Consider the following 18,256-nt stretch of genomic DNA (forward strand, 5'->3'; position numbering starts at 1 on the left):
TACCCTGAAACATAAAATACTATTGACCACAGGCCTGTTTACACTCCAGTCAAATACCCAACTATTCAGAGCAAGCAGACCTCTTTGCTCAGTATACTCAGCACTTCTGGAAAGAAAAGAAGAGTGTCTGCCAAGCAGCGGAGATACTGCAGGCCAGTTCTTCCTCCTCCAGACAATCCCAAGCCATGATGAATTTTGCAAGAGAGTCACTCAGCATTCCAAAGTGAACCACATTTGCAGTGTTCCATTCGCAGCCACTTAAAAACAAATGCAAGGCAACCGGCTGAAAGCTCTGTTTGGACTCTGGGAGTTTGTCTTACCTTCTATTTTAAAGCCCCCAAAAAATCTCCGCAAAACCACATTTAAAAAGAAACAACTTTGTGCCAAAGGTAAAGGGGAAGCCATGTGATGTGCACACCCTGCATTAATGAGAGGGGGAGTCGCCAGCGCATATCAATTTGTTAAAAACTCAAGAGCCTTTTGCAATTCAGGATGGTTTTTAAATGTCAGTCTGTGCCAAATGAATTAAGCAGGATTCCCTTTGGGACAGCTCTTCTCACAGTAACATTTCAAGTATTAGCATTGTTATGAGCTGGGTGGATCTTTGTTATAGACTGAGTTAATACCGCGACCTAAAACAAAAAGTGTATGAACCCACCCCAGGGCTTTTGGCCGATTATTCTTTTTCGGGGGTGGGGGAGTGAGGGAGGAAGACAGAACAGAAAAACTGAGGAAGTCAGAGAGAGCCTAAAGGAGCAGCTGAAAGAAACCTGGGGAGAGGTTTTTGGTCAGGGGAGCAGGCTGAAAAGCATGCTCTTAGTGCTGTGAGCAAAGGAAGCTGTTTCCTGCTATTTGATTTCTTCTGGCTTCAGAGTCTGAGGACTTTGTCCATTCTTTATAAATAAACAAAACTGCATTAAAGAAAATACTAGACTCCATCAATTTCTACTTCCAACTGGAACATCCCCAGGGTCCTAAAATTTTGGCTAGCTGCTCAGGTCAAAAAGGGGCAACACTGAGGTCAAGAGTGGGATCCAGTCTTCAAGGAGAAAAATTGTGTGCTGGTATTCCTGTTGCACCAAGATGGAGCAAATGATTGTGATGCTTGCAGAAATCAAAGATGGTCAAAAGGAACTGAAACAGGACTTTGAAGCTTCACAACAGAAAGTAAAACAGCATCTGGAAGATTTCAGAAAGGGCAGAGGGTTGATTTTCAGACAGGGGTCAAAATCAGTGTGGGAGCAACAACCCCTTATGTTCAGACAGGTTCGGAAGTCCAGCTACAAAGCTCTAGGGTGGAATGACAAGACGGGTCAAAGAGGTGACCAGCAACCTCAGTTCCGTAGACCAGAGGTTTTGTCCATTAAATAGTGGAGACCAGGCAAGTTTTAGCCAACTTGAAACTTGCTAACAGAGATAAGCAGCAGCAAGGACTAGGAGCTGAAAATTCAGTTCCAAAAGAAAACCAAAGAATCACAGATCACAGTGGAAGACAGCTGCCTGGATAAGAAATTGAGCCAGCCAGAGGACTTTGGTAAGACCAGACATTTACAACAGTTATCTACGCAGTTTGTAACCCACAAAGTCCCGGAGGGGCCAGCTCCAGTGATGCAAAAACCTACTATCTTTGAGGGGGAAACTCCCTGGGAGGCTTATTTGGTTCAATTCAACATTCTAGCTCAAATCAGTGCTGTGAGATGGACAGAAAGGGGGGTTGCTAGCATCCAACTTGAGTGACCCAGCTCTGATAGTGCTGCATAACTTACCCCCAGAAAAGAGATGGAGTTATCCAGACCTGGTACAAGCCCTTTACATGCAGTCTGGAGTCAGCCATCAATCTGAGCTAGCCAGGGCACAGCTAAGATCTAGAAAAAAAGGGAAAGAAGAAACCCCACTTGAATTGGCAGAGAACCTCAAAGCTTATGTTCCTGGCATATGATAGATGGGCAATGGATCAATGTGTAGATGCTCTGCTGGACCTGACTTGCAGATCAGTATCAGCGAAAGGGGATCAAAGTCATTCTGAGAGGCTGTGGAATTTGCTACAGAACTTGAACCTTGAAGAGGAAGCAGCTATTAGTGAGGAAGATGGATGCTGATGACCTTGAGCCCTGTAACTACAATTGTGTGTGTAATATATATGATGGAAAGGAGGATTCTAATCTGGATCATGACCACATTAAATGATTGGAACAAAATGATAAATATTGTTTGTACAAGGGAAATTGGCAATAATTAAAAAAATGAAAAGAAAACCATTCAGTTAAATGCTGTTACTGTGACAAAACTAGCCACAAAAAGGAGGGTTACACATTTAAGGAAGGCCAAGACAGAAAGTTACAAGTGTCTAGTGAAAGCCTCTCTCCTAGTTTGAGAAATGGGGGGACATTAAGCTGAAGGGGAAAAGCTTAGGGGTACAAGGATCAGCCCCAGTTTTTGTTTAGCTGCCCAGATCTAATGGGAGTTTGGCTATTGAGTGTGTATAGCAGTGGTTCCCAAACTTGTTCCGCCACTTGTGCAGGGAAAGCCCCTGGCGGGCCGGGCCGGTTTGTTTACCTGCTGCATCCGCAGGTTCGGCCGATTGCGGCTCCCAGCGGCCGCGGTTCGCTGCTCCAGGCCAATGTTTGCTGCTGGAAATGGCGTGGGCTGAGGGACGTACTGGCTGCCGCTTCCAGCAGCTCCCATTGGCCTGGAGCAGCGAACCACAGCCACTGAGAGCCGCGATCGGCCGAACCTGCGGACGTGGCAGGTAAACAAACCGGCCTGGCCCGCCAGGGGCTTTCCCTGCACAAGCGGTGGAACAAGTTGGGGAACCACTGGTGTATAGGATCTGTGATGTATATTCTCAGGGGAATCTTAGCTCCTAAAGTTCTGTGGTTCTGAAACAAGAACTGATCCCATTTCCTTTGCTGAATGTCTCTGAGAAACAGCAAATAGTGAGAAAAGGCACTGCAGTTGTGAAATGTGAGCTGGGTATCTGGTAAACACTGTTATGGACGAAAACTACAAGGGGGGAAGTGAGCTCCCAGAGTTCGACTTGTTCCAGCACAGTGCTGTACACTTACACAGGGAACAGCAGAACAATCTAAGGGCTGGTCTACACTAATGCTGTAAGTCGATATAAGTTATGCTAGTTCAGTTACGTAACTGAAGTCAATATAACTTAGGTCAGTTTACAGCGGTGTCTACACTGCGCTATGTCGACAGGTGATGCTCTCCCATCAAGATAGCTTCCACCTCTCAGGGAGGTGGAGTACAAATGTGGAGGGGAGAGCGCTCTCCCATTGACTTAGCGTGTCTTCACTAGACCCGCTAAACCGGCACCGCTGCATCGATTGCAGCAGTGCCAGTTTAGCCAGTAGCATAGATATGGCTTAAGACTTTCTGGTTAGAAATTAAGAATTGTTCTCCTTATCCAACAAAGATATATGTTCTACTGGTCCAACACAAGATTGATACTGGGGGAAACCAACCCATTAAACAGCCATCTCACTGGTTACCAGAGGCTAAAAGGGAAGAGGCACTACAGGACACTGAGAAAAGGTATCAGGAATGGAAGGCATATCAAGCCTTCAGCCAGTCGCTGGGGCTCACCCATAGTTCTGGTTAAGAAAAGGTTGGCAGCACCAGATTCTGTGTGGACTCTAGAAATTAAATGATAACCTGGATCCTGTAAAAAGTGGGTATGGCAAGTGGAAGTGGATCCAAAAGACAGGGGGGGAACTGTTTTCACTGCAGGACCAGGCTTGTGGCAATTTAAAGTGGTGGCTTTCGGTTTGTGCAATGCGAATCTAATAGAGAGGGTATTATGTGGGTTGTCCTCTCAGCCTGTCTTTTATACCTAGATGATATTCTGGTGCATGCTTAAATAGTTCAGCAGGAACTAAAATATTTACAAATGGTCTGTGATAAGCTGAAGGGGGTTAAATTTCAAATTGGCCACAAGAAATGTGAGTTGTTCCAAAAAGAGGTAATCTGCAGTGGGCCAGACATGCCAAACCTGCAGAAAAAAACACAGAAATTGGGCTTGTTTTTGACTTTATTGGCTTGTGAGTTGCTTGTTGGCTAGTTTTTGGCTTGTAGCTTGTTGGGCTTGTAGCTTGTTGCTTCTTTTTTTTTTTTGATCGGCTCCTAGCAAGCAGGGGCAAGGGGGGAGAGATTCAGGGGTGCACAGTGGGCCTACCACAGTCCCCAATTGCATGCCGGAGGGATCTAGTTACATAGAGTGTTGGGATTGGCTTGTTTTGGCCTTGTTTTGAAATGGGATTAGCTTGATTTTTGGCTTATTGTGAAAGTCGGGGTGCTTATTTACCGCATGAAAGTTGGTGAGTGTGCAGTGGGCACACAATTAGCAAGGGGGAAATTTCCACTCACAAAAAGAAAACTGAGGCTGTACAGAGCTGGCCAATTCCCCAGACACTCTCAGATGTGCAATGTTTTACAGGGTTCCGCTCCTGTTACCGAAGGTTTATTTGTGGATTTGCCAATATTGCAAAACCCCTGCACAGGTTGGGTGAGAAAGGGAAACCGCTTCACTGGTCAGCAGAGTATGATGTAGCATTTTCAGAGTTGACAAAGGCTCTTGTGACTACTCCTGTCTTGGCGCACCCATGATTCAAAACCCCTTTCATACTGGACCCAGACACTAGTGCTTACAGATTGGGGGCAGTTCTGATAAAAGAACACACGGACTTGAGAGGGTGGTAGCTTAGACTTTTACTATACTAAGTTCTCCTGAGAGAAATTATTGCACCATCCAAAAATAACTCCTAGCTGTGGTTAAATCTATAGAACATTTTTCATCACTATTTGTGTGTGAGGAATATTATGGTCAGGACAGACCTGCAATGGCTCTTTAGATTCAGGAATCTTGAGGGACAGCTTGCCAGGGGTTGGAGAAACTGCAGTGCTACGATTTCACAATCACGCAGAGGCCTGGCCATAAGCATGGTAATGCTGATGCCTTGTCCAGACAAGTCTCTTGCGAGGCTAATTGCAAACACTGCCCCAAGCAGAAGAGCAAGGAATTAGCTGCTCAAGGGAATGGGAGTGCCTCCAGACCCTTCCTCTAGTCTAATTCGCAGAAATGCCGGTGTGCCTGGTTCATCCACCAAAAGACTGAGGAAAGGGGTAGCAGAAATGGACTCCGGAGCAACTAAAAACTTTCCCAAGACTATCCTGACACAGGATAGGGCGTATTGGAAAATCAACTGGAAAATGTATCCACCCTGGAATGTAGTGTCTCCTCACAGTAAAAGCTTTCTGGTCACAGTGGGAAAGCTTGGAATTTTAAAAAGAAATATTTTAGAGGTGATGGGAGAAACCAGAAGGTGATGGGTACTGGTATACTGAAAAAGGAGGTCCTAAAGTTATGTCATGATCTTATAACTGTAGGACATTTTGGTGTTGCAAAAAACTTAGACAAATTAAGGGACAAGTTCAACTGGGTAAAAAGCAGCCAAGACAGTTCGTGCAAGAAATGTGCTCTCTGCATTGCGAAGATGGTCCCCCTAAAACAGGGAGAACCCCTTTGCAGTAGTATCTTGAGGGGACACCAATGGAGTGCATTGCCATTGATGTTCTTGGGACCATTGCCTGAGACAGAGGCTGACAATACCTGCTGGTAGCTATTAGCTAATGGACTACTTCACAAAATGGTCTAAGGCTTACCCAATAAAAAAAAATTAACAGGCTGTGACAATAGCAGGGATCCTAATGAATGAATTCTTCACCAGATCTGCAATCTTGGGTGAGTACACACAGATCAAGGGAGAGACTCTGAATGCAAAGTGTTTCAACAGGTTTGTGAGATTCTAGACATTCACAAAACTCACACCTACATTCTGATGGGATGGTGGAAAGCTTCAGTAGGTTTTGGCCGACCGGGCTGTTAAAAGTCCTGTCGGAGGTGCTGCCTGGCTAAGGCGGGCTAGTCCCTACCTGTTCCGACACCATACTGTGCCCCAGAAGCGGCCAGCAGCAGGTCCGGCTCCTTGGCGGAGGGGCCATGGGTTTCCGCGCACTGCCCCTGCCCCGAGCACCAGCTCCGCACTCCCATTGGTCAGGAGCTGGGGAGGCAGTGCCTGCGGACGAGAGCCGCGCAGAGCCACTTGCACGCCTCTGCCTAGGAATTGGACTGGCTGCTGGCTGCTTCCGGAGCGCAGCACAGGCCGTGGTGCCAGGACAGGCGGGAAGCCTGCCTCTGCACCGCGGTTGCGCTGCTGACTGGGAGCTGCCAGAGGTAAGCCTACGCCCCAATCCCCTGCCCCAGCCCTGAGCCCCCCCTCAAACCCAGAGCCTCCTACTGCACCCCAAACTCCTCAGCCCTTGCCCCATCCCAGAGCCTGCACCTCTACCCCAGAGCCCTGACCCCCTGCCCCATCCCAGAGTCCCCTTCACTCCCTGAGCCCCTCATTTCCAGCCCCACCCCTCAGCCCTCACCCCTGTACCCCAACCCTCTGCCCCAGCCCTGAGCCCCTCCCACACCTCTAACCCCTCATCCCCAGCTCCGTTGGGTCGTGGGCATCAACAATTTTCTTCAACTGGGTGACCAGAAAAAAAGTTTGAAAACAATAGACAGCAGTAGGTCAACAGAAAAATTCTTCCATCAACCTAGCTACCACCTACATCAAACACAAGAAACCCTCCTGTCAGCATAAGTAATGTCTACACTTGAAATGCTACCCGCTGCAGCTGCGCCACTGTAGCATTTCAAGCCCTTATAGAACAGCAGTCAATGAGAGTACAAAGTGTACCCCACAGGCCTCATGTTTGGGCAGAAGCTAAAGCAACCTCTTGTATGGAGTGGCTTTCTGAAGTGGAACAAAGGAATTTGAACCATTTGGACTGTGTGGAAACCCTACAACCCAAAATTGAAAAAGTTCACACCTTTCCTAGGGAAAATTTGAGACCTCTGACAAAATGAAAAGGCTCTATGATAAAAAGGCATATGCAGAAACTTTTAAAAGAAGAGACGTGTGGTCTGGCACCACAATCATTGAAGGAAGAAGGATAGAAGCCCTAAACTGGATGAATTTTGGGAGGGACTATATACAGTCTTAACACAAATAAATGAAGTGGTGTCCATGATACAGTTAGATCCCAGGAGTAAGCCCAGAAGTTATCCATCAGGACCATCTGAGAAGATATCGCAGACAGAATTTCAGCTTGGCTACCTCCGGAATCTGAGAATGGAGCTGTGGAAATTGAAGCTGGAAAAGTTGTTACAGAGGTGAATTCCCCATTAGAACAAAATGGCCAGGCTCTGCCTCAGCCATCGAATTCCACAGAAACAACCTCAGAAGAACACTGAAAGGCAATCCAGGGAGAGAAAAGCCCCACAGGGATTTGGGTGGGAATAAAATTGTTTTGGGCTGGTGATATGAAACCATCTCAACAGAAAGATACGGTATATGTGTAAATAGTTAACCTTGTATCATTTTAAATGTATTTAAAAAAATTTATTTCTGTTTGGGATGGGTTCTTAAGTGCCACCATTAAAGGCTTCACTGGGACAAGGAGCAAACCTAGGAGCAGGTATTGTTATGGACTGGGTGGAACCTTGTTTTGGGTTGAGGTAAAAGCCACACCTAAGACAAAAGAAATGTGTGAACTGTGAACCTGCCCAGAGGCTTTTGGCTGAGTATTATTTTGGTGTAGGGGGTTGTTGGGGAGGCCAAATACAAAAACTGGGAAAGACAGAGGCCTGGTCTACACCTAAAACTTAGGTCGACCTACCTATGTTGTCCAGGGCTGTGAAAAATTCACACACCCCTGAGAAACAGAGTTAAGACGACCGAAGCCCCAGCATAGACACCGCTAGGTCCATGGAAGAATTCTTCTGTCAAAAACCAGTTGGAGAACACTTCAATCTCTCTGGTCACTCGATTACAGACCTAAAAGTGGCAATACTTCAACAATAAAAACTTCACAAACAGACTCCAACAAGAGACTGCTGAATTGGAATTAATTTGCAAACTGGATACGATTAACTTGAATAGAGACTGGGAGTGGATGAGTCATTACACAAAGTAAAACTATTTCCCCATGTTTATTCCCCCTCCCCCCCCCCCGCCATTCCTCACACGTTCTTGTCAACTGCTGGAAATGGCCCACCTTGATTATCACAGCAAAAGGTCCGTCCGTCCCCCCCACCCCGCCCCCTCCTCCTGGTAATAGCTCACCTTAAGTGATCACTCTGGTTACAGTGTGTATGGTAACACCCATTTCATGTTCTCTATGTATATAAATCTCCCCACTGTATTTTCCACTGAATGCATCCGATGAAGTGAGCTGTAGCTCACGAAAGCTTATGCTCAAATAAATTTCAAAAGTAACAGCCGTGTTAGTCTGTAGTCGCAAAAAGAAAAGGAGTACTTGTGGCACCTTAGCGACTAACCAATTTATTTGAGCATAAGCTTTCGTGAGCTACAGTATGTATGCATACAGTATGCATCCGATGAAGTGAGCTGTAGCTCACGAAAGCTTATGCTCAAATAAATTTGTTAGTCTCTAAGGTGCCACAAATACTCCTTTTCTTTTTGCGAATACAGACTAACACGGCTGCTACTCTGAAATCTGTCAGCCTTGCTACTGCTTCTCCAGGGGGTGGATTTACTGCTACTGCAGCCATGGAAAAACCCCTTCCATTGCTCTACCAAGTGTCTGTCTACATTACATCACCACAGCAGTGTAGCTGGAGTGTTGCAGTTGTGCTACTGTAGCGCTTGCAGTGTAGACATACCCACAGAGAGAGAGAGAGTCTAAAGGAGCAGCTGAAAGTGTGTGTGGTTGTCCCTGGAAGAAACCTGGGGAGAAGTTTTGGGGTCAGGGGAGCAGGCTGAAAAGCTTGCTCTTGGTGCTGTGAGCTGTTTCCTGCTATTTGATTCCTTCTGGAGTCACAGACTCAGGACTTTGTAAATAAACAAAACTGTATCAAAGAAAATACCAGACTCCATCAATTTCTACTACCAACTGGAACATCCCCAGGGCCCTAAAACTTTGACTAGCTGTTTGGGGCAAAAAGGAGCAACAGTACTATTGGAGCAGTGTGCATGGCTATACCAGGAGTTGGGATTTGCATGCAGTTTTTCCCCCAAGACTTCACTTACATACCTTAAAAGCACAGGGGCAGATCCCCAATCCATATAGCTGCATTAACTTTAATGGAGCTATGTCAATTTACAGGGGCTGCAGCTCTCGTCCACCCATTAGGCATAGCTCTTATTCTGGAATAATAGCAGACGCACTGTCCAAGCACAGCCCTGAGAGCCTGAAGCTGTGAGAAGAACTCCTTCTGAGAAGCAAATTGTTTTTGTGTACCTCAGTTTCCCCTTCTGTAAAATAAGACCCATTATTGGCCTGCTTTTGACCTAATTTACATTGATGTAAATAAGGAGTGGCTCCTCTGAAGTCACTGGAGTTACATATGGGGCCTGATTCTGATCTCACATTAGTTTTACACCAAAGCAACTTCATTGACTTCAGTGGTGTTATTCCTGATTTACAGCACCACAAGTGAAATCAGTCAGGCCTAGTGAGTGCTAATTTTTAGTATTAGATAAGACTGATCTCTGGAATGATTTACATACAAAGATCCTTCCAAGCTCTAGCTGGCAGAGGTGGGGGTGGATTGGAGGGGAGCTGCTTTTGAAAATCTCATTCCTAAAAAAATAACAAAAAATCCCCACTCAGTCAAATGACCAGAATAAGCCCCCAACAAATGAACCTGCTGTCACTCAATAATGATCTAATTTCCATTTTCTGCCCCATGCTCTGCACAATACAGTCCATGTAGCTGCATGCTGCCCAGTCGAGCAACACTAGGTGAGAAAGGAACAGCAACAACAGAAACAAACAAGCTTTGCAGAACTCGACTTGCTAAGCAAAAATGCTGATTTCTCACTGAGATTGGACTCCCGGAAGAAGGAATAGAACATGCAACATATTATCACCTCCTGCTGCTACTACGGTTGTCACTGGCAGGACTGTACAGTTAATAGTTATGTTATAGGAAGACTGGGGCTGATAGAACCTGAGTTCAATTCCTGGCTCTGCCACTGGCCTGCTGGGTAACCTTGGGCAAGTGACCTCCCGAGCCTCGGTTTCCCTATCTGAAAAATGAGAATGATACTGATGCACTTTGAGACATCTGGATGAAGAGCTCTGTAAGAGCGAGGTATTAATTAATTATTATTATTCTAGGGTCACCAGTCCTAGTCTGTTTTAGTAAGGAGAGGGAAAGGTATATGTAAAACTGCAGTGTTTTATTACTGGATAATATCAGAAAGGAAACTTCCAGCCCAACATGGCTGCACACAGGCAATCATTTAGGCTGGGATTTTTAAAGGAGCCTAAGGAACCTAACTTCCTTGAACTCCTTTAAAGATTCCACCCTGAAACATTAACATGATCAGATTAGAATTCTTGTCTTTCAATGGCTATTGTAACAAAACAGAGAGCATCTCTGGAACCCCCCCAACCCACACAGGGAATGACATCATATTCCTTTCTGTAATGTGCACCACACCCTTTTCTTTATAAAAATAGCAGCCTAGCCCTGTTTGTGCCTGTTACTGGCAAACCATTTCCCTTTTGTGTCTTTCCTTCCTGGGGCAGCCTTAGAGGTTCAGTTTAACGGCTCCTTACAGCACCTGCTCTGACAAGCTAAAAGAAACCCCTCCCATCAGAGATTCAGTGGCCTCAATGCCTGCCCCCTCCCCCCCCCCAGCCTCCAAAACAAAGGCATCCTGTGACTGAGGCCCTCCCCTGAGAGAGCTGACGCACATGGCACTTTGGCTGTTCAAGGGGCAGTGGTTAGTATTGTGATGCTGTGTCCATAGAAATAGTTGGTAAAGCTCCCAATGACGTAATGATGCAAGATCAAGCCAATTCTCATTTACACTAATAAGGCTCTGGCAGTGTAAAAGAATCCCTTGCATTCACTTTAGGACCCCTTCACTTTATCAGAGTGGTGTAAAGGAACCTTAGTGTAAATGAGAATCAGTCCCTACTAGTCTAGACAAACCAAACAAAGGTTACATCACAGATGGTTATTAACTATTTTTATGACTATACTGCCAAGAGACCCCAACTGGAATTAGGGCCCCATGACTGCAAAGAATACGGCTGCAAAGATCATTTTCCTAGCCTGTCACTTTAACAGTTCACCCCTCCCTTTGAATACCTCCATTGCATAAAGCATAAGCTGCTTCTATTCACTTTCATGGCCCTTCCCGGTCAATCCCTAACCCACCCTATTTATCATGTCCCATCTGCTGTTGAGCTGTCAATGCTCACCTCTGATTGGCCCATGGTGCAAGCCTGCATTACCCACTTGTTACATTTTCAAACAAGCCCCTTTGTACTTTCTCCCATGTTGCCTCTCATGGTTGGGAGGAGCTCCCCATAAACATCCACAAAGCCACCTCACTGTCAACTTCAAACCCCTCCTCAAATTTCTTCTTTGATGTGAGGTCTACAAACAACTTGACAACAGTCAGGCCATTATTATGCTGAGATCACTGCCTATCTATCATGCTCACCAACATTGTCATTTTCTTGTATTCCCCCATCTGCCTGTATCCATCTGTTGTCTCTTGTATTAGATCTAAGCAACTTGGGGTAGAGACCAACTTTCTGTTCTGTGTTTGTACAGCACCTAACACAATGTGGGTCCTGGTCCATGACAGGGATTCCTGGTCACTCTAGTAATACAAATAGACAATAATTGTACTAGGCACTGCACAGATACGAAGGCCTAGTCTACACTTGAAAAGGTTTGCCAGGATAGCGATACAAATACAGTTATGCCAGCAAACCTTCCTAATGTAGATGCAGCTTATACTGGCAAGCGTGCTTTTGCTGGTATAGTTTACACCAATTAATGAAATAAGCTGGGGAGAGGGGAAATCACACCCCTAACCGACATTACTGTACTGGCAAAAGTTTCTAGCATAAACCTGGCCATAGTAAGAGACAGTCCCTATTCCAAAGAGTTTATAATCTAAACAGGCAAGATAGACAAAGAGTAGGAGGGGAAACTGAGGCATAGCAAGGGGAACGTGCCAAAGCAAGTCAGCACAGAGCTGGGAATAGAACCCACATCTTCTTGATCACACTCCAGGAGTTCCCTCCCCAAACCTATGAAATGAGATTCAGGTGTATATGCCAGGAGAGAGATGGAAAAAATAAAGAGAAAGTACAACCTGGAAAATGTGCCTCACCGTCAGTAAGAGGGTGAGATGGACCATCTGGAATTGGGTAGGGACCAGGTTCTGGTGCAATTCCAGCTATCCAGATACTTGGTTCTACTGGACACAGAAATAAAGAAGAGGCAGGGGTCTTAATACAAGACTTTTATGGCCTACAGGATAGGAAGGATGCTCCTGCAGCAAAAGTACTGGGGGCCCAGTTGTGATCTCACATCAGGATAAATCAAGAGTTAACACCACTGAAGTCAATGTGTAATACTGCCGTGTGAGCTGGGACTCAGGACAGCTGGATTCTACTCCCCGCTATGCCACCAACTCAGCAGATGGCCTTGGATAAGGCACTCCCTCTACCTACCTCCCAGGAGTTGTGCCAGGCCAAAATTCATTAACATTTAGTAAGGGAGAGGCAATGTGGTCTAGTGGATAAAGCACTGGGTTAGGACCTAGGAGTCCTGGATTCAACTCCTGGTTCTGCCACTGCTTTGCTGGGTGACATTGAGCATGTCACTTCTCCTCTCTGTGCCTTAGTTCCCCCATCTGTAAAATGGTGATAATGATTCTGCCCTCTTTTCAGAGTAGCAGCCGTGTTAGTCTATATTCGCAAAAAGAAAAGGAGTACTTGTGGCACCTTAGAGACTAACCAATTTATTTGAGCATAAGCTTTCATGAGCTACAGCTCACTTCATCGGATGCATTCAGTGGATGTGAATGCATCTGATGAAGTGAGCTGTAGCTCACAAAAGCTTATGCTCAAATAAATGTTAGTCTCTAAGGTGCCACAAGTACTCCTTTTCTTTTTGCCCTCTTTTGTAAAGCACTTTGAAATCTACTGTTGAAAAGCACTGTGTATGTGCTAGGGATTATTATTTGTATTGCAGCAGTACCTTGGAGCCCTAGTCATGCAGCAGGACCCCATTGTGCTAAGTGCTGATCAAACAGAACAATGAGACAGTCCTGCCCCAAAGAGCTTACAGTACTGTCCGCAATATTCTTCATCCCATCCTACTGCAGGACCAGGGACTTCAGCAGTAGGGGTGGGGATCAGAGTAATAGCGAGAGATTGATTCCTTGATACGTGCTCCAGTGTTGGCATTGTAAACACTGCGAGGGAATGCTTATTTATTAGCATGGGAATTAAACCTCCCAAAAAAATCATGGAAACATTTTTGGTTATTCACGTAGCTTGATTTTGCAAAACCTTAAATAATAAAAGAAAGATAATCCCTAGCTCTTATCACCTGTAGATCTCAGAGAACTTTACAAAGGAGATCAGGATCATTATCCTCATCTTACAGATGGGGAAACTGAGGCACAGAGAGGGGACGAGACTTCCTCAAGGTCACCCAGCAGGCCAGGGCAAAGCCAGGAATAGAACCCAGTTCTCCTAACTCCCAGTCCAGTGCTCAAGCCACTAGGCCTGACTCTCTTTTACCTCCAGCCCTCTCCCCACCTGGTGGTTTATATAGTCATTTATACTTGTGCAGAGTGGATACAAGCCACTACCCAAATCAGAGATTTCCACTCATTCACACTAAGGCTGATTAGCCACAGCATTACCCCAGATTTATGCCAGTATGACTCCATTTTCAGTTAAATTACACTGATATAGAACAGGAGTAACACAGTGGTGAACCATGGCAGCTAGCAGTAGAGTTTTGCACCCACTCTGCACGGGTGTTACGTTACTCCATGATGTGCATACAAGGGAGAATCAACCCCCTGTTTCCCCCTCACACTCTCTCTCACACACACACACATCCTTCAACTTCTGAGGCTAAGGCCTTGTCTATATACTGAACTTACATACACTGGTGAAAAGCTGCAGTGTCACACCAATTAATTCACTGGAGCTGCTCCTGATTTGCACTAGCATAACCAAGATCAGAATCTGGGATCTTAGCACCAGTCCAAACTCCTAGGGCCAGTCAAACTCCACTGACCTGCAGCTTGGGGAGTAATTTACGTCAGTCAAAGTGAAGGCAGCAAAGGTGTATGTAAAATGTTACTAAGTCAGAGCAGTAAATGATTTGCACCACTATAAATGACCACACAAGGTGAAAGGCAACAAGGAGACTGACTCCTTGTGTAGACACTATTTACACCAGTGCAGTTTATCCTCAGGGTAAACTGCACTGGTGGAAATCATGTTACAATCATGTAAAACACATCTACACCAGGGACTTGCACCAATGCCTAACATCTCAATGTAAACAAGGCCTTAGATTAAAACATTCCTTTTTTCCTCCTGAAGGAACAGGAAGTGCTGGCTAGTTTTCTTATACATGTAAGCACAGAGAGTTTGGAAGCATGCTAAGGGACATTCCTTAGCAGAGAATCCACCTGGTTCTCCCATACATCCACTAGATGGCTGTATCTATCATCTTAAAAGAAGTTTCACCTTTCCAGCCCTACAAAGGTCTCTGAGTTACATGGAGGGTCATTTCCCTCACCCCACCCACAAAAAACAATTTGCTTAGTGCTCCAGGGAAAATGTTTGCCCTAAAGAGGAATGTTTTAAAAATACCCAAGATAGATTTATCTGTAGAGTGGATACAGCCCACAACCCCATCCTCCAATAATCCAGTAAACCTCCCCTTCCCTCCCCCCCTCCACCAAACCTAAAACCAATCCTTTGAGCCCACCCTACCAAAATGATTCTCCTGTCAATGTAAAACATAAAGCAAAGCTCTGTAGCAAAACACCCTCTACCCTGGAATCCCTCTTCCCTTGCTCTGTGTCTCCTCCCTTCACTGGCTTACCCTGCTGTTGACTCCAAGCTAGTCTAGCCCACAAAGGAGTTGGACAGCGAAATGTATGTGCAAGTTCCACAAAGGAGATGAAGTACTCAGAACTACCCTTCTCCTGGCAGACCACTAGTCAGAAAGATGCCATGAGACATCATATTAGCCCACCAGGGAGTTGGGGAGGGATTGGTATAGCAAGGCCAATCCTAAAACGTTATTTTTTCCAGGACGCCCAAGACATCAGGTGAGTTGGTAGCCAGTAACATAGTATGCCAGCCTCAGCTATCTTGCAGTCCGGCAATGCAAGCTCAGGACTCTGGGGAGTGGCAGCTATTCCCATTGCAAGCACCTCCTGCTGGCCAAGTTACAGAATGCCAATGGCATTGGAACCTACTTTCTTGCCTTGGCCAGTTGGAGGATGAAGGCAACTGTAATGGTCATCTTCCTTAGAGAGGGGAGAATCATCCAAGGATGTGGGGGAAACTATGAAGAGGGCGAAGTTAGGCCCAAACTTCAGACTGGGTGAGGGAAACCCATAAAACGTGTCTAACTGTAAGATACACTGAACAAAGCAATGCTGTCTAGTGGCTAGGATGTGGGGCTGAGTATCAGGAGAGATGGGTTCTAGGCTCTTCCCCTCTCTTTGCCACTTGGCTGTTTCCGCTTCCACCTTTTGTCTGTCCTGTCTGTTTACATGGTATGCTCTCTGGGGCAGGGGCCATTTCTCAAAATCTGTCAGTACAGTGACAGGCACAATAGGGCCCCAACCTCTTTTGGGTCTCAAGTTGCTAGTGAAATACAAAGAATAATAAAATAATAATATAACAAATAAATACTTCAAGAAGGACAAGAGACAGTGGTCTTAAATTGCAGGTTGGACATTAGGAAAAACTTCCTGTCGAGGTAATTAAACACTGGAATAAATTGCCGAGGAAGGTTGTGGAATCTCTATCATTGGAGATTTTTAAGAGTAGGTTAGACAAACATCTGTCAGGGATGGTCTAGATACTTAGACGTGCCATGAGTGCAGGAGACTGGACTAGATCACCTCTTGAGGCCCCTTCCAGTCCTACAGTTCTATTACTCTAGAAGAGGGGTCCTCCTAAAACTAGCAACACCCTGTCTTACTGGGCACCTACTAGTGACAATCATTAATCAGATATAACCAACCTCTAACCATTAGGGTGAGAAGAAAGTTTCCCCTTGGGTCAAATAATCCCATAATTTCCTTCTACAGGTTTCTAGCATCTTCCTTTGAAGCAGCTGGTACTGGGCAATGTTGGAGGCAGGATCCTGGACTGAATGGTCCTTTCAATATTCTTGTATTGGGGTGGATTCCACTCTCAGTAACATAAGCCCCATGGAATTACTTCAGATTTACACAGAGGGAACTAAGTGGAGCATCTGCATGGTTCTCCAGCTATCCCCATACTGTGTCACTTATAAAGATCCATAAGGCCTGCTTCTCATTTACCCCAAGGCCCTTTACACTGCTCTGCCAGTGTCAAGAGGTCTAAAAGTAAGAATCAGTCCTTTATCCCACCATCCAGAACATGACATCTATTTCAAGCATCTCAATTTGCTGGAGTTAATCTAAAGATAGTTATAAACTTCACAGCTGGTTTCTAAAATTACATTAGCACTATCTACATAGAGCAACCTGCCTAGACGGAGACATGTAACATAGGTGTAAAAAAAAAATCCCCATGGGAGACAACCAGAGCTTTATATAGAAGACGATGGGTAAATGATACCCTGAAGTCCAGCTCTAAATTTAAAAGGCAGTTACTAAGTACCACAACTTGATTTAAAATGTGATAGAATTAATTTCTTCCCCCACCCCTCTTGTTGCAAGCAGTAAGAGCCAATTTAACAAGCTTTACTGATTACAGCTTGCACTCCCTTAAAAACAAATACCATGGAAAGTCACCCCTGGTTGTTAACAGATGGAATAAGACAGAAGGAGGGGGATCCCATTTCAGTGCCAGGCCCACTGCCCTCGACAAGGAAGAAAAGTGGTAGCAGCTACCAACTTGCACTGCAGGAAAACAGTGCCCTCCTGGTTGAGAAAGCTATGACTTTGCCCTCTTTCTAGGACCCCAAGGCAACTCTCAAACATTCTTGGCCTTATGCACACATCCTGGCAGCAGAAATTATCCCCATTTTACAAACAGGGAAGAAACCAAGGCAAAGAAAATATTCCACTATCACCCCCACCCCCACCCCATAACACAGGGAGTCATTGCAGAGCCATGAATAAAACCCAAGAGTCCTGACTCCCAGCCTCCCCTGCTCTCCTCCCACAGCTGGGAAAAGAACTCAGGAGTCCTGACTCCCAGCTCCACTCTTCTCTAACCACTCGACCACACTCCCCTGCCATAAGTGAGACCAGAGCCCAAGTGTCCTGACCCCCACTTTCCTCTCAGAGCTGGGAACAGAAGCCAAGAGTCCTGATTTCCAGCAAAGCTTCTTGGGCTATTCCAAAACTCCAGTCTCGGGCTCCGTGGCAAGTGACACTGCTGCAGTGTATGAGCTGGCACTGCCAAGTACCCTCACACACACATCCTTCAAAGTTTTGGGAGAGCTACCAAAAAAAACAAAAACAAAAAACCGACAGCCACTCACTCCTCCTCCGCAGTACTCAGCCTCAGTGCCGGACGCTGGTAGTGAGACTCCTGCTCCGAGTTGCAGTGAGCAGCAGCGGGTTCTTCCTTCCCTTGTTCCCCACCCTGCTGCTTCTTAAGCCAATACACTGCGCGCTGCCGGCAATGTGTTCAGCTAGGGCTGCTCCCTCCTCCCTGCTCCCGAGAGAGCCAATGCTAAAGCTACAATGTAGCTAGCCAGAGAAATAGCATGCAAACTCCTCCCCAGGCCAAGTGCACAAGCCAGCCAGTCCCACCCTGCTCTTTCGCTGCGCTCCACGGCTTTCAGTTAGACTGATGTAACATTTTAGGGGAGGCCTTAGGCATCCTTTTCAGGAGGGGCCACAGACAAGGGCAGACTTTTTTTTATATATGAAACTTGCAATCCTCTTTCCTAAACTTTCAGAGGGAGGTGTCCTCTGCATGCATAAAATTACCAGATCCCCGGGGCAAAAGAGGACTGATTGTGCATAAAATGCAGGATGCTTGGTACATTAAATGTATGGGTTCCCTGTGATTTAAGGAGAGTTTTCCTTATGCCTAAAATGCATGGCTTATCTGTGCATAATATCCATAGATCTTCTGTGCATAAAATGCATGGACACTGTGTGTGTATAATATCCCCAGATAAAAGATAAAATTTTCAAAGGCACCTAAG

General features: G+C 45.7%; 1 protein-coding gene across 5 annotated transcripts in view; it reads right to left on the bottom strand.

Annotated features, from left to right (window-relative positions):
* CDC42EP2 (CDC42 effector protein 2) overlaps positions 1-17,880 on the bottom strand; it is a 28,293-nt gene extending 10,413 nt beyond the window's left edge. The window contains exons 1-2 of one of the 5 annotated variants that reach the window (XM_027832521.3): positions 17,582-17,840; positions 1,767-1,865 (exon numbers count right to left, since the gene is read on the bottom strand). The gene's annotated coding sequence lies outside the window, so the exon portion shown is untranslated. Of the gene's footprint in view, positions 1-1,766; positions 1,866-9,114; positions 9,322-12,224; positions 12,245-17,581 lie in introns of those variants that run through there. The other 4 variants (XR_006292386.1, XM_037905040.2, XM_043551978.1 and 1 more) reach the window with 4 other exon arrangements.
* Between the last annotated feature and the right edge of the window lie 376 nt (positions 17,881-18,256).

This window comes from Chelonia mydas, chromosome 7 (genome assembly GCF_015237465.2).
Source record: "Chelonia mydas isolate rCheMyd1 chromosome 7, rCheMyd1.pri.v2, whole genome shotgun sequence".
NCBI lineage: Eukaryota > Metazoa > Chordata > Testudines > Cheloniidae > Chelonia > Chelonia mydas.